The 13,765-nt window shown below is 32.8% G+C and overlaps 1 pseudogene; it reads right to left on the reverse strand.

Annotated features, from left to right (window-relative positions):
- Nucleotides 1-11,388: 11,388 nt before the first annotated feature.
- The window catches only part of LOC121214569 (triosephosphate isomerase, cytosolic-like), a 35,100-nt pseudogene continuing 32,723 nt past the window's right edge, over nucleotides 11,389-13,765 (reverse strand).

A 13,765-nucleotide genomic window follows, 5' to 3' on the forward strand; every position in this document is an offset into this window, starting at 1 on the left:
ATAAATACTAAAAGGCATAATCACTCGAGTTAGGCGTATGATAGAGTAGATTGGCTTTTCTCGCGTTTATGTTGGGTAAGATGGGATTCTGTTATACTTTTGTATGTTGGATCATGATGTGTGTTTCTATAGTGAAATACTCGGTGTTGTTGAACAGGCATGAGTTGAGGCTGATTATATCATAGAAAGATTTGCGTCAAGGGGGATCTTCTCTCACTATACTTGTTTTTTTATACTGAGGGATTGAGTTATTTGTTCAAACGTGGTGAGGCTAGAGGTGACCTCCATAGGGTTTCAATTTTTTGGGGAGCTTCACTGGTTCTTATTTGTTCTTCGCAATTGATAGTTTCCTTTTCTGTCGAGTGAAGACTTTTGAGTGTTATGTTGTTCGAAACATTCTGGTGACATATGAAATGACCTCTGGGCTAGCAATGAACTTACATAAGTCAGGTATACTATTCAACTCGAGCACAAATGTGCATGATCGAAAGATGCTATATTTATATTAGGGGTGGACACGCTTTTAGATCATGGTCGGTAGCTGGGATTGCCATTGCTTGTCAACCGTAATAAGAAACAAGTTTTTGCCTTTCTCTGTGATTGCTTAAGTAAGAGGCTACTAAGTTGGAAGAAAAGATTACTCTCAAAACCGGGTAAAAAGATTGTTCTAAAAATATTGTTCTTAAAATGATTTTTGCCTTTCTGCTTTTTATATAAGTATCTTCTTATTGCCTTTGGGTTTATGTGACGATTTGCAACGCATGATGAATACCTTTTTGGGAGGGGTAGGTAATATAAGCGTAAAACCCCATACTCGACCTGATCATCGGATCTAGACTACAGGATGTTACACTTTATAACTAAAAATTAACTAACACATTTTTTAATGTAAATTCCACCATTCTGACTTAATGCAGTTATTATTAAAATACAATTATTTAATCGATCACGCCGTATGAATTTATTTTAATTATTTAACTTTAATCTTAGACAAAAAATATTTTACAAAGTATTTTAAACATACCGAATATTTACTTAGTTTGGAAATGTAACAACCCGTTTTTCAGTGGTGTCAGAAACAGTGGTTTCGGAGCCGAAAATTTGATGAGTGAGTCTATAAATATTATTTAATATTTACGAGTTAAATATAGTATTATAATAAATTTTGATTTGATAATTTTTATAATTTGAATGAATAGTTAAGTTCAAGTGATTGTCCTTAAAGTCAAGTGATATTGAAAATGAGGTTTTGAGACCTCGTTTCTATAAATCGAGCCCGTAAATATTTTTGTGTAATATTTACAGAGTGATTATATGGGCATATTGAAATTTGGTCCGGAAATATTAACGTTTAGATAGTTAATTAAGTAAAAAGGACTAAATCGTAAAAGTTGCAAAAGTTAATCGCTATTAGCTTATATGTGTTAAATGGTTATAAAACCATGATTTGAGGGATTTAAAAGGTAATTAGACCTTAAATGGTTATAGTGGACAGTTAAATGGTTAATAATGTGTATTTTTTATGTTAATATATATATGTTTAATTAATAATAGTTAAATGTTAATTAATAAAGAAAAGTAAGAAAATATTAGCATGTTTTTCATCATCTTTCTCCTTAGGCTGAATCCTCCATTTGAAAGAAACCAACACTTTGGCCATGCCTAATTCTTGGCATGGTAAGTATCTTTTAATCTGTTTTTAGTAATTTTTATATTTTTAAGATAATTGCAATTATGTCCAATTAATTCGTATCTCCATGTTCAAAACTGTTAAAGATTTTAAAGCTTTCCATTGATGAATATTATATGTTTCCTATATAAATTATTAGATTTGGAAGCTATGGAATGTTTAAAGACTATTTGATTAAATAAATTTTGTTATTTTTGTATTTAGGCACTAAGTTGTTAAAATAGTAAAATTACATGAAATTCTTGTGAAAATGTAATAAATATAGGTTGTATAGGGATTATGGAAAATATGGTCAGCATGATTTGATTTAATTATGCTAAATTTTAAGTTTCGGGCTTAAGGACTAAATTGAATAAAAGGTAAAAGTTTAGGGTAAAAGTGTAAAATTTTGATAAATGGTAAATTACATGAATTTAAGTATTTGAATTGGATAATTGAATTAAATTATTATATTTAGATCAAGAAACGGATCAATCGATAAACAAACGCGGAAAAGGAAAAATTGTTGATTAGTCATTGGAATCGTGTTTGCTACAAAATCAGTTTAGATAAGTTTGTATATCATTTATAAGATTAATTGATATCTTTACATATGTATAAATGAATTGGTGTTTGGAACAGTCTTGATTGAGAAAAGAAAAAGACCATGATTGAAATATATCATGGTATTATACTTAAAAAAAGACCATGGTTGAAAGATACCATAGCATTACATTCGGTATTTCTAAATCAATGAAAAGGTTGAAAAGGACGTTATCTGAAAAGGATATCATTGGAAAGGTTGAAAAGGATAACAATGAAAAGTTCGGTATCTCATCCTTCAACTATTCACTATTCAGGTAACATGTTTAAAGTGAGATATGTATCATAAGTATAGAAATGAGATGAAAGCTTTGATTAGTAGAGCTTGATGATGAATATTAATGCCTTGGTGTAATTATATGTTTCATATGTCTATAAATACGTTATCTAGTTAAGTTTGTGGTGTGTTTAGAGAATTAAATGATTATATAAGTATTTTCCAAGTGATCTATGATGCTTTATTTAGTTCAACGGGTAATAAAGGCTTAAACAAATAAACTTAATTATATAAAATGTTATGAAACTATGATAAATGGAATGGAAATTTTTGACATAAAAGCTTTGAAGGTGTGAATGATACATATTAGAGATGTGATGAATGTTATGTATATGGATTTGCTTCCATTATATGTTCCTTGATATGGATGAATGTTTGATCTTTCATTATTGTACTTCCTAACTTGTAAGGTTGATGTTGTAATAGGAAATGGATAATCTCTTAAGCATGTCAAAGGAATTATTTATGAATTACATAAATTTAGCCTATTCGGTAAGTTTACATTTAAGATTTATACGAGCTTTCTAAGCATTATTGGCTTACATTAGGTATTTTTTTCTTGTAGATCATCGAAAAGCTCGATCGGTTGAAATCACGTAAGAGCACAATCACACTATCCATTCGTCATATTGGTAGTTTTGTTTGTTTTGGCTAACAGTTATAAATGACATGTAATAAGAGTTTTTATGTTTTGGTCACTTGTGAATGCCTTGAGATTTAGATGGCCTTTGGTTCATTGAAATGTGAATGAAGTGGTTTAATGGTAGATGTGTGATGTAAGCTTAAGGTATGAATTTATGTCATTAGATTTGAATTGCTTTGGATGTTAAATTGTGGTACCAATGAGGGTATATTAGATAGACGTTTAGATTAAATGATATGTGTGTGTTTTGGCATGTAATAGGGCATGAATGTTGATTTGATAACTTGGTTTGTTTTAAGTTTGTTCAATTGTGGTACCAATGAGTGGTATGCTTGAAATTGTTATTTGATAAATATGAATTACGCTTAATGAATGAACTTGAAATGTTGAATTGAGTCAAGTTGATGTGTTGAATTGTAGTGTCAATTGATGGCATATTGGTTAGGCACCTAAGTTGGTTGGGTTTGGTATGTTTTAAAGTGTTTTGGTCATGTGAAAATGATTGGAAATGGTATGGTTTTTGGTGCAAGAATAGGTTAATGCTTTGGCTTGTTTTAGGGTCATTTTAAGAAGCACACGACTTGGGATACGAGCTGTCACACGGTCACGTGCCACACAAGACCACCCTGCATAGCCATGTGTCATTATTATTTTAGGTACAGGTTTCACACGGTCTGAGACACAGTCCATGATATGGTTGTGTGTCTCAAGTTAGTATGTAACACGGTCTAAGACACAGTCGTGTGATCCCTGTTTCCAAAATTTTCAAGTTTTTCCAAAATTTTTTGTTTTGTTTCAAATTGATCCTAAAATGTTCCTAAAATATTTTTAGGGCCCCGTAAGATTGTTTTAAGGCCCGTAAGTGTATTGTATGCTATAAATGGAATGTGTAAATGATTGTTATCATTTCAATTGAATAAATGTTTGATTTGAAATCAAATATTCTGATTGTTCTAAATTGTACTATAATACTCTATACCCCTAATCCGATGACGGAGACTGGTTAGAGGTGTTACAGGAAATAATACTCTTATTAAAACTAGTTACAAATAAGACTTTGACATTGAGACTCTGCTTTCAGCTCACCCGGCTATATGCATATTATGACTAGAAAGCACAAATGCCCAATCACGATGGATTCTGGTCTGGTCTCTCCACGAACTATCGAATTCCCTTATTACTTGCAATACATAATGTCACAAACATAAGTTCATATGAACTTAGTGAGTTATCCATACCTCGTATTAGCAGAATTCTAATAAAATGGCACTTTATGATTTTGAATTAAGGTCTGACTTTCTAAACCAGGATAGTTTGCCAATCTCATTGGCCTACTATTTATGACCCACGAGTTGGATTACTTATAGTTGGTATATTATTTTCAAAGACACCATTTCTTACTTACTCTCACATCCTAGAGAATGATTCAATTTAATCAACTGCGTTCGATCTTTACAAAATCTTATTTGTAACTTAGCCTTGACAGATTTCCACTTATAATATAGTTCTGACATACTTTCACATATAAGATAGTCCCGATGGACTTCCATATATAAGATAGTCTTGACGGACTTTTACATCTTTCATAATTTTCATATGCCATGGCCATGGACTTGCTTAAATATATTGGCTCAAAGCCTTAGACTTTGCAGAGTCTTATATATTCATAGAACCCACGCTGAGGTATCATATTCATTTGCGTATATATCTCTGTACAATCCAACCAAACCTCTGTAAAACCAAAAACCATGCATAAACATTCTCCATACTATCCATCCAAACCTTCGCAAAGGTAGATAAAACAAGGCATAGACAGCACAATGTGACATTTCTTCATCTTTCATCCACCAAAATAACCTTCCACACTCCACATATCAAATACATGCATTTCATACACAGACACTCTACCAACACTACCGTTTATACACAACACACATTACACCAACATTTCATACACTTTCATATCAACACAACATACCTCAGGATACATTAATATTAAGTTTATAAGGTAATTCATCAATTACACATCATTCAACCATAAGATGACGCATCATTTGCTCAATACTCAACCAGCATGTCCAACACAGGATACTATGATAAAAGAATTGACACAACCTAAAAATGGAAAATCCAAAAAGGTGAGTGAGGTATGCATGTTAATTGTTTTGGCGCACTATGGTAGCATAATTCACTACTCTGCTGGCTTGCTGACGAGTTAGAGTATTGGTGCATGCTAGTGTTAAAGTATCCGCCCGTTGGTAGTATCTAAGGATTTAATTACAGGGTATCTTTAAGTGAGGAAATAGTATACCTAAGAAAGAGTACGCCCCAAAGTTTTGGCTGAGCATAAATTGCCTATCAAGTGTATGAGAAAGTTGTAGGAGACTTAATTGTCTTTAAGATCACGCCATATGTGAGTCACCGCCAAGGTATAGTACGCTCGATTTGCATGAGCACTATTCAAGTTAGTTTTTGCAACGGGATTAGTTGGGAGTCAACTGAATTGATATAACCCTCCCCATGATTGGTTAAACAGTAACGTAGATCTTTGTTAGATTTTTTTTACCTTCCCTTGGATTTTGTAGGGAAATTAGGGAACAATTTCAATAAGCATTATCACTTGTCAAAATCCAAAAAATGGGGACCAATAGTGTATAGATATAGTGAAAGGAGGAGGCATTCCAAATGGTTTTTCTTTCTGCTTTACATTTTTCTCCTTCTTACTAACCTAAATGTTCTCTTCTTATTCATTAAGCTAGAGCTAATATTTTGTTTAATCAGTGGACGATTCAACCTTCTGGTAAGTCTTATAACTTTTTATGTTATAACTGTTAAAGAGTAAGAATGTTAAAAAGACGTAAGAACATTAGGGTGTGAGTGGAAGACCCTGTATGGGGGTTACATGTAGTTGAAACGTCAGTAAACTATCTGTAAATAAGGATTTTAATGGAAATTCCATGATCTTGTAAGCAGAAACTGTTGTTGAATTGAGAAGGACGATCAAAACAGAAGTTCTGGGCCGAGGTAAAGATGGGTCTCTAGTGAGTCTCTAAACCCAACTCCTGTATGTTATTTTATGATGATTCTTTGTATGATTGATGTCCATGTAGTTGTGCATATCTTCTTTGGGAGTTGTTGTATGTATCTGTGTGTGTGTATGTTTTCTGAAGCATCTGTATATATATAATAAAGTGTACAATGTGCTGCATGAATATGACGATGTATGGTAAGCATGCTTGAGAGATTACGTGTTGGGAAGTATGATTCTGTTATGGGTATGAGTGAAATATTTGTTAATGTGTCCATTATGTTAATTGAATGATGCATGAAAAAGTATAGTTAGTGATAAGGGGTTTCGGGCAGAGTGTCAAGAAAATATGTGATATGATAATGGAACCCGTAATAGTGCTTTGATGACGTTCGTTGGGACGATAAACACAAAGGCTAATATGGAAAAAATGTATTATGTTGGGATAATAAACACAACAAAAGGCCAGTGTGGCAGATATGTGGAAAGACCATGGCCATGGCACATTTTGGAAATGATGGATGATAAATATTTGTCTACTAGGGTTTCTGTGTGTCCTAGGGACGATGATGGGCAAACCTCAAGCGATGTTGAGTTTAGGAAAATCCATGTAGCCAAACATGACAATTTATGTGGTGCCTTGAAGGAAAACCAAGCCGAGCCTTTGTGGCGAATCATCTGAAAATCCTATGTGGCGTATTACTTAGGAAGCCTTAGTGGCGAAGTTATTTGGGAAGCCTTTGTGGTGATTTATCTGAAAAGCTTATGTGACGTATTATTTGGGCAGCCTCAGTGGCAAGTGATCTAAAAAGCTTGTATGAAAAATTTTGTAATGCCACTTAACACCTAACTGGTGAGTTGTTAGTCTGGCTTTGTAGCGAAATCTGGTTAAGTCTTTAAGGCATTTTTTGAAAGAATTCTGAACATCATACCCAACTGATTAACCCACCATTGTAATCCGCCTGGACAAAAAGCTTGGTGTATCTAGAATTATAGGTGGTGTAAGTGTCCGCCAAACATAAGAATTCTCATATTATGTACTGAATTCATTTGGGATTCTTTTGGATGATCTAAAATATTACATTCATCGAAATAATTTCGTTGTCTGGATTGATTTTAAGATACGGTGTGACTGGCATCCTGACAGCCGCTAGAGCTAGTATAAGAATCCGCCAAGAGTAGTATCTAAATATATATCATTTTGAGGAATGTATCCAACTTCTATCTTCAAAGAGATTGTGAAATAGGATCCGCAATAAGGTGTGAAGTCTGTGATCCACTAATCGAGCGAAATGTGAATAAGTGGGTTAAGTGCATAGGTTGGCATATAGTAATCTGCTAGGAATTAGAAAAGTATCCGCCAAAATCAAAAAGGATGTCTAGAATTTTTAAGTAGAGGAATTCAACAACAACGTTTAAAGGTAATATTGGTTAAGACTGACAAAGTTTCGTTGAACTTACAAGCATCTATTTGTAATGCATGTTCTTAGAATTAATCCAGTTCACCAGGAGGGACCAAGCTAGGAATGCGCCATGGTGGCAGTTCGAAGAATGACATTATGCATATAGAGGGGACTCTTGGGAATTTGGGGAATAGTATTCTATGCCAAGATTAAGTCTAGTTTAACAAAGATTTAAGTTGTAATGTCATATATCGCTTTTGAGAATCTATTGTAATTAATAAACATTTCCTTCAAAATCTTTTAACTTAGAAAAGAATATAAACAAATAAAAAGTATGTTCAGTATGGTTTTTGCCAATTGTAAATTTTTTGTTAACTATTTAAATATTGTGGCATCCTATATACGGTTCTAGTAAATCAGACCGGGTATAGGGTGTTACAAGAATAATGGTCTAAGAAATAAGTTCTAGAACTCATTTGGAAGTTGACGCCAAAACCTTCTTCTTAGATTTTTCCCTTGCTACCCGAACCTCCAACAACTTACAAAACATGACAACTCACTTGGAAGTTGACGCCAAAACCTTCTTCTTAGATTTTTCCCTTGCTACCCGAACCTCCAGCAACTTACAAAACATAACAACTATTTCAGTCTTTCACGAAGACATTTCATCATCATAATAATCAGAATTTGTTTACATACAGAGGCCTCTAAAATGATTATCCACAACTTTATCCAATACAAAAAAAATTGATGGACAACTAAAAATTGTAACAGAAAAAGGTTAAAAAGCTTACTAGCTTGATAAATTATCAGTTAATTATGTACAACTTTAACTTCCTTCCTTCAACTAGATCAATGAAGAGGATGAATGAACCCCTGCCTGAGAATAACATCTCTCCCTTATATACTACTCATTCATTTCCTTCACCAATCCTAAATTCAACAGCCAAGTGTGCACGCCCATAATCATCATGTCTCCTACTAAAAATAATCCTAGTTTAAACTCAACAGAACCAAGGTTGAAATCCAACCTTTCCACAACCATTCTTCCATTTCTTTTTATTTATACTAGAAGTCGTTTAATTTGTAAGCTTTTCAAATTAGCCCCCAATTTCACCTTTCCAACTTAACTTCAACATTTCGAGGTGTGACAATAACTCGAAGAAAGATTCACTGGGCATTTTAGGACAATCTTTGTGTACCTAAAAAGTTCGGCGACATGGGTTTTCAAAGCTTGCATTGTTTTTAATCTGGCCATGTTAGGAAAAAAAGGTGGTGTTTTATTTTTTCTCCGAAGTTCTAATCAACTAGGGTGTTCAAAGCGAAGTTTTTTCCCCATTGTAGATTTCTAAAAGTGATGGAAGGGAAAAACCCCTCTTTCGTGTGGAGAAGCTTGCATGCAACTAAGGGGTTACTCTCGAAGGGTATATGCTGGTGTTTTGGTAATGGGGCAGGCATACAAGTTTTTCAAGATCCTTGGCTTATGGATGATAGAGATTTCTATATTACGTCTTCCTCGTTGTTGGGCATGAAAATTTTAGGGGAAAAGGATTTACTACAATGTGATGGGGTGGCTTGGGATAAAACTTTTCTTAAGGGCTTTCTCATGCCTTTGGATATGGCTCATGTAATGAATATTCCTATTAGCTAACAATGGCCTAATGATAAACTCATATGGCATTTCATCAAGCATGGTAGGTACATTGTTACATCTTGTTATGTGCTTGTTGTAAAGTCTTTCTTGCATTTGGAATAGAGTCTTGTTGCTGGAAGTTGACCTCGTGTTTTGAATGCCCATATTCCCTCAAAAGTGTAGGACTTTGTATGGCACTGCTTAAGGAATTTCTTCCCATATACGGCTCGTTTGTTAGAGAAGGGTTGTAATATTGATCCATTATGTTTATCTTGCGATCAGGTCAAGACAATGAATCATGTGTTTCCTAAGTGCCACTGAACTATTGAGGTGTGGCAGTATGTTGATATTTTAATTTGGCATACCTCTGTTACTACCCTTATTGAGTACTTTTTAACACATGGTAGGGAAGCTCTAATGGAGAGGGAACTCACACTGTTGTCTAGTACATGGTTATTCTAAAATCGAATTTGTTGGAAAAATGAGTAGTCCATTGCTATGTAGGGTGTGGCCTTTGATGATCGATATTTGGAGGAATGAATGGAAAATCAACAGGCGATTGAACGTATTGTATCTTGTCCACCAGCTTGAGCTGTTACTGTGCAGCGTTGGTCGATACCAGCAGCTGGCTGGTTGAAATGTAATACGGACATGACTTGTTTTCATGAGAATGGGACCATGGGTTTAGCGGCACTATTGCGTGATGAGCATAGGGTGTTTATGCATGTTGGGTTGAGTACCAGGTCAAGCTCCACAAGGCAAAGGCTATGTTCATCAATGAAGCATTATAGTGGCTAAATGACTTGCAAAAACACTATATTATTCTAGAGTCGGATTGCTTAAATGCTATAAATTCTTTATACTCACAAAATTTTAATATTTCTAATTTTGGTTCGATTTTATAGGATTGTTTAATGTTGAGTTTCAACATGTGTCCTTTCAACGAATTCAACGGACAACAAATAGGGTAACTTACGGTCTCGCTAGGGTGGCCTTATCATCTGCAACCCATTTTGCTTTTAATCATATTCTAGATTGTATTTTGAGTATGTCTTTTGATGCTACTTTAATACCTATTAAGAAATAGGGACTTAGAACTGGGTGTATAGGTAAGCATATCGGCTTGGGTTTTAATTTTCCCTTTCTTGATTTGGGTTGCTTCTGTGTTTTGTGGATTAATGAAAGTTGGCTTTCCTTCAAAAAAAAAAAAAGAAAAGAAAAGAATGAAAGAACGAAAGAAAGAAACAAATACTATTATTTAATTATTTATCTATATTTTGATTATAAAGTTACTTAAATGATTTTTAATTTATATTTTTAAGTTCAATAGTTTTGTTTTAAAATCAATTTTTACCTTTAATAATATTTGATTAATTTATGTTAAAAATTCATGATAAATAATAAAAATGACTTATAGTTTAAATTTTAAAAATAATTATTCATTTAAAATTAGATTTTATTAAATATTGTTTTGTCCATATGCATACCTCAACATATTCTTTTAGAAATGATACACCATTTTTATGACCTTTTAAAAGATTCCTTATGAAATCTTGTACAAATAAACTCTAATCTGTCAAGGTTAGTGTAATGTTTCTCTTATAAATACATGAAACACCCCTCAACCCTCTAATCATAAACTCTAACTCATAATATTAAATCCTTTCAATTGAAATGTGTGACAAAACTTTGTCAAATTATCTTCTAAACCTATTCAAGCTTCGACAATCCTTTGTTGGATAAATGATTTCAATCCAATTCTCACTTCAGTTGAAGATGACATCATTTCTCTTGATTTTTGTAAATCGTACCATTCCTACACTTTGTTTCACTAGATTTTTGTATTATATTACTTTTAACTTAGACAACTAAATAAGATTTTGAATTCAACCTCACTTATATTTGTTTGACATGTTTTTCAAGGGAAGTAATAAAGAAAGGATGTGTGGAAACAAATAGGTTATCATATGGAATTTTAAATAAAGGATGTCTCAAAACTAAAATTTTAAATATTATTCAAGCTAGAAAAAGTATAATACCCATTACCCAAGTCTAATATTCTTCAATTCAATAATGAACTTCATAAGCAAAGGATTTTTGTCTAAAGCAAGTCTATAAGCAAAAACATTATTTTACTTTATTACTTTTTCAGCAATTATTTTGGTTTGTGCTGTGACAACAATGGTAGAGCTAGATTTTAACTCTTTAAGAGTCTCTCCAATTGAGACAATCAGTCTTCTTCATCATAAAAAATCATGCATCACTTTCAACCCTTAAGAAAGAGCATAAACTACTTTATCTCCAACAAGCTTATTAGACTTATTTAGGAGAGTAGTTCTTTTAGAGTTACCAATAATAACCCATGGATGCCAAATTAACAAGCATCTTAGTACTAGTTTCTCTAGTAAAAGCATCAATTTTGCAAACCCAAAAATTCTAAGCAGCAACATGGAAACCAAATCGCAACAAAGTTTTCATGAAGATAAGAAAACAAATGGAGGGGTCGCTGTTAAACCATAAAGCAAAATTTGATATAAAACTTAATAGACTATGATATATCTTGTCAGATCATCAAGAATAAATCAAGAAAAAAACTAAAAGTGGAAGCGTACCTAAATCCATTGATATTTTGAGATCGTCAAGTCTTATAGTTTTGATCTTCTAAATTAACACACAAGTAATTTAGAAAATATGGCTCTCTCTCTTTTCTTTCCTGAAGATGGGATGTCAAAAAAGTTATGAATGTGTTATTTGGGGACAATAACCTTAATTTTGAATTCGCTCATCATCAATTAGAGATTCGTTACTAGAATATCTACACATATTTGACACATACTTTATTTAATAACTAAAGCCCATTAAATCTTAACCAAATTAGATCACTTTTAATTTTGACTAACATTTTAGGTAGAATTAGGCAAACACGTTGAATTTAAACGAAAATTAGGATTTTAAAATATGTTTCTAGAAATTTAGGAAAATAGGCCATTTTTGAAGAGAGAATACAAAAATGCCTAATGTTGGATGCGTTCTTCTCCCCGTAAATTTTCCAGTGGTCAAAATTTTTTTTCAAACGGCTACAATTTTTTTCAATGGCTAGTTTATTTGCAATATATACCCAACTTATTTTTTTTTCTTTCAATCCTATTCTCTCAACTATTTTATTCTCAACTTTTCGTTCAATTTCTTTCAAATTTGTTCTTGTTTCAATTTTCTATTTTGTAATTTCTTTGATTTTATTTGATTTTCATAATTTTAAAAATTTTAAAAATGTTAATGCCTCTTATTCGTTTGGATCAAAAACATTTTTTCAGGGTTCGATTACAAAGAGTAAGAAAATATTATTACATTTTTTCTTTTAATTAATATAATTATTAATTTGTTAATATTATTAATTTTTTAAATTTTATATGTTTATATAATGAGATCGAAAATCGAATTATTGAGACGTGTATACACAATCTAAGTGCGAGGCCACCGCATGTTATTGAACAACACTTGGAAGAGGTAGGATTCTTGCATGTGTCTTGTATGCTCGGGGGACTAAATTGGAGTCCACACTTATTAGCGCTTTGCTGGAAAGATGGAGACCCAAGACACATACATTCCATCTTCCGTATAGTGAGTGTACAATTACACTTGAGGGTGTAGCATTACAACTCAGTTTACAGATTGATAGGCCAATCATTATGAGAGTAGTGCGTGTTGGCAATTGGAGCGCAATCTGCTACGAACTATTAGGCAATGTGTCGGAAAAGTTTATTAGTAGCTGAATAGAAATAAAATGGTTAGAAGAAAATTTCTCATATCTCAAAACTCCTCTAGTGCAGTTGAAAGACAACAATTCGCTCGAGCATTCATATTGAGGTTAATTGAGGGTCTTCTAATGTTAGATAAATCACGAAATCTAATACATTTAAGGTGGCTCCTAGAATTAGTCGACTTAAAAAAAGCCAGGGGACTCAATTGGGGATCAACTGTGTTGGCTACATTGTACCCAGAGATGTGTCGGGCAACGAAAGCACAAAAAATAAAATTGGTGGTTGTATACTCCTTCTTTAGTCATGGACATGATAAACTTCCCTTATCAATTCCCACTCATAATAAGGCAAAATTAATTTAATAATACAATTATCATATTATTACTATTCATTATTATGTTTTTGAAATAACATATTATTTGAATTTGAGAAACAATGACGGAAGTCATCTGGGTATACCAAACGAGCTCGAAGATACCCGACTATTGTTAGATCAACGATAGGAAGTCGATGTTAGTTTTTGAAAATTTCAATTATGTAATATTTACGTAAGGATTTGAAATTTAATATTAGGTACATAATAAAATTTATAATTTCGTACTGTAGTTTGAATGGATGTCATACTTGATCTGAAAATTTAAGAATGCATCCCGGTCGAATTTTTGGCGAATCACAATATTTGGAATGTTAAAGTGTCACTGATAGTTTTTGTAATGGTTGAGATGCACAAATCTGATTGAGTGATGTG

The sequence above is a fragment of the Gossypium hirsutum genome, chromosome D02 (assembly GCF_007990345.1).
Source record: "Gossypium hirsutum isolate 1008001.06 chromosome D02, Gossypium_hirsutum_v2.1, whole genome shotgun sequence".
NCBI classification, from domain to species: domain Eukaryota; kingdom Viridiplantae; phylum Streptophyta; class Magnoliopsida; order Malvales; family Malvaceae; genus Gossypium; species Gossypium hirsutum.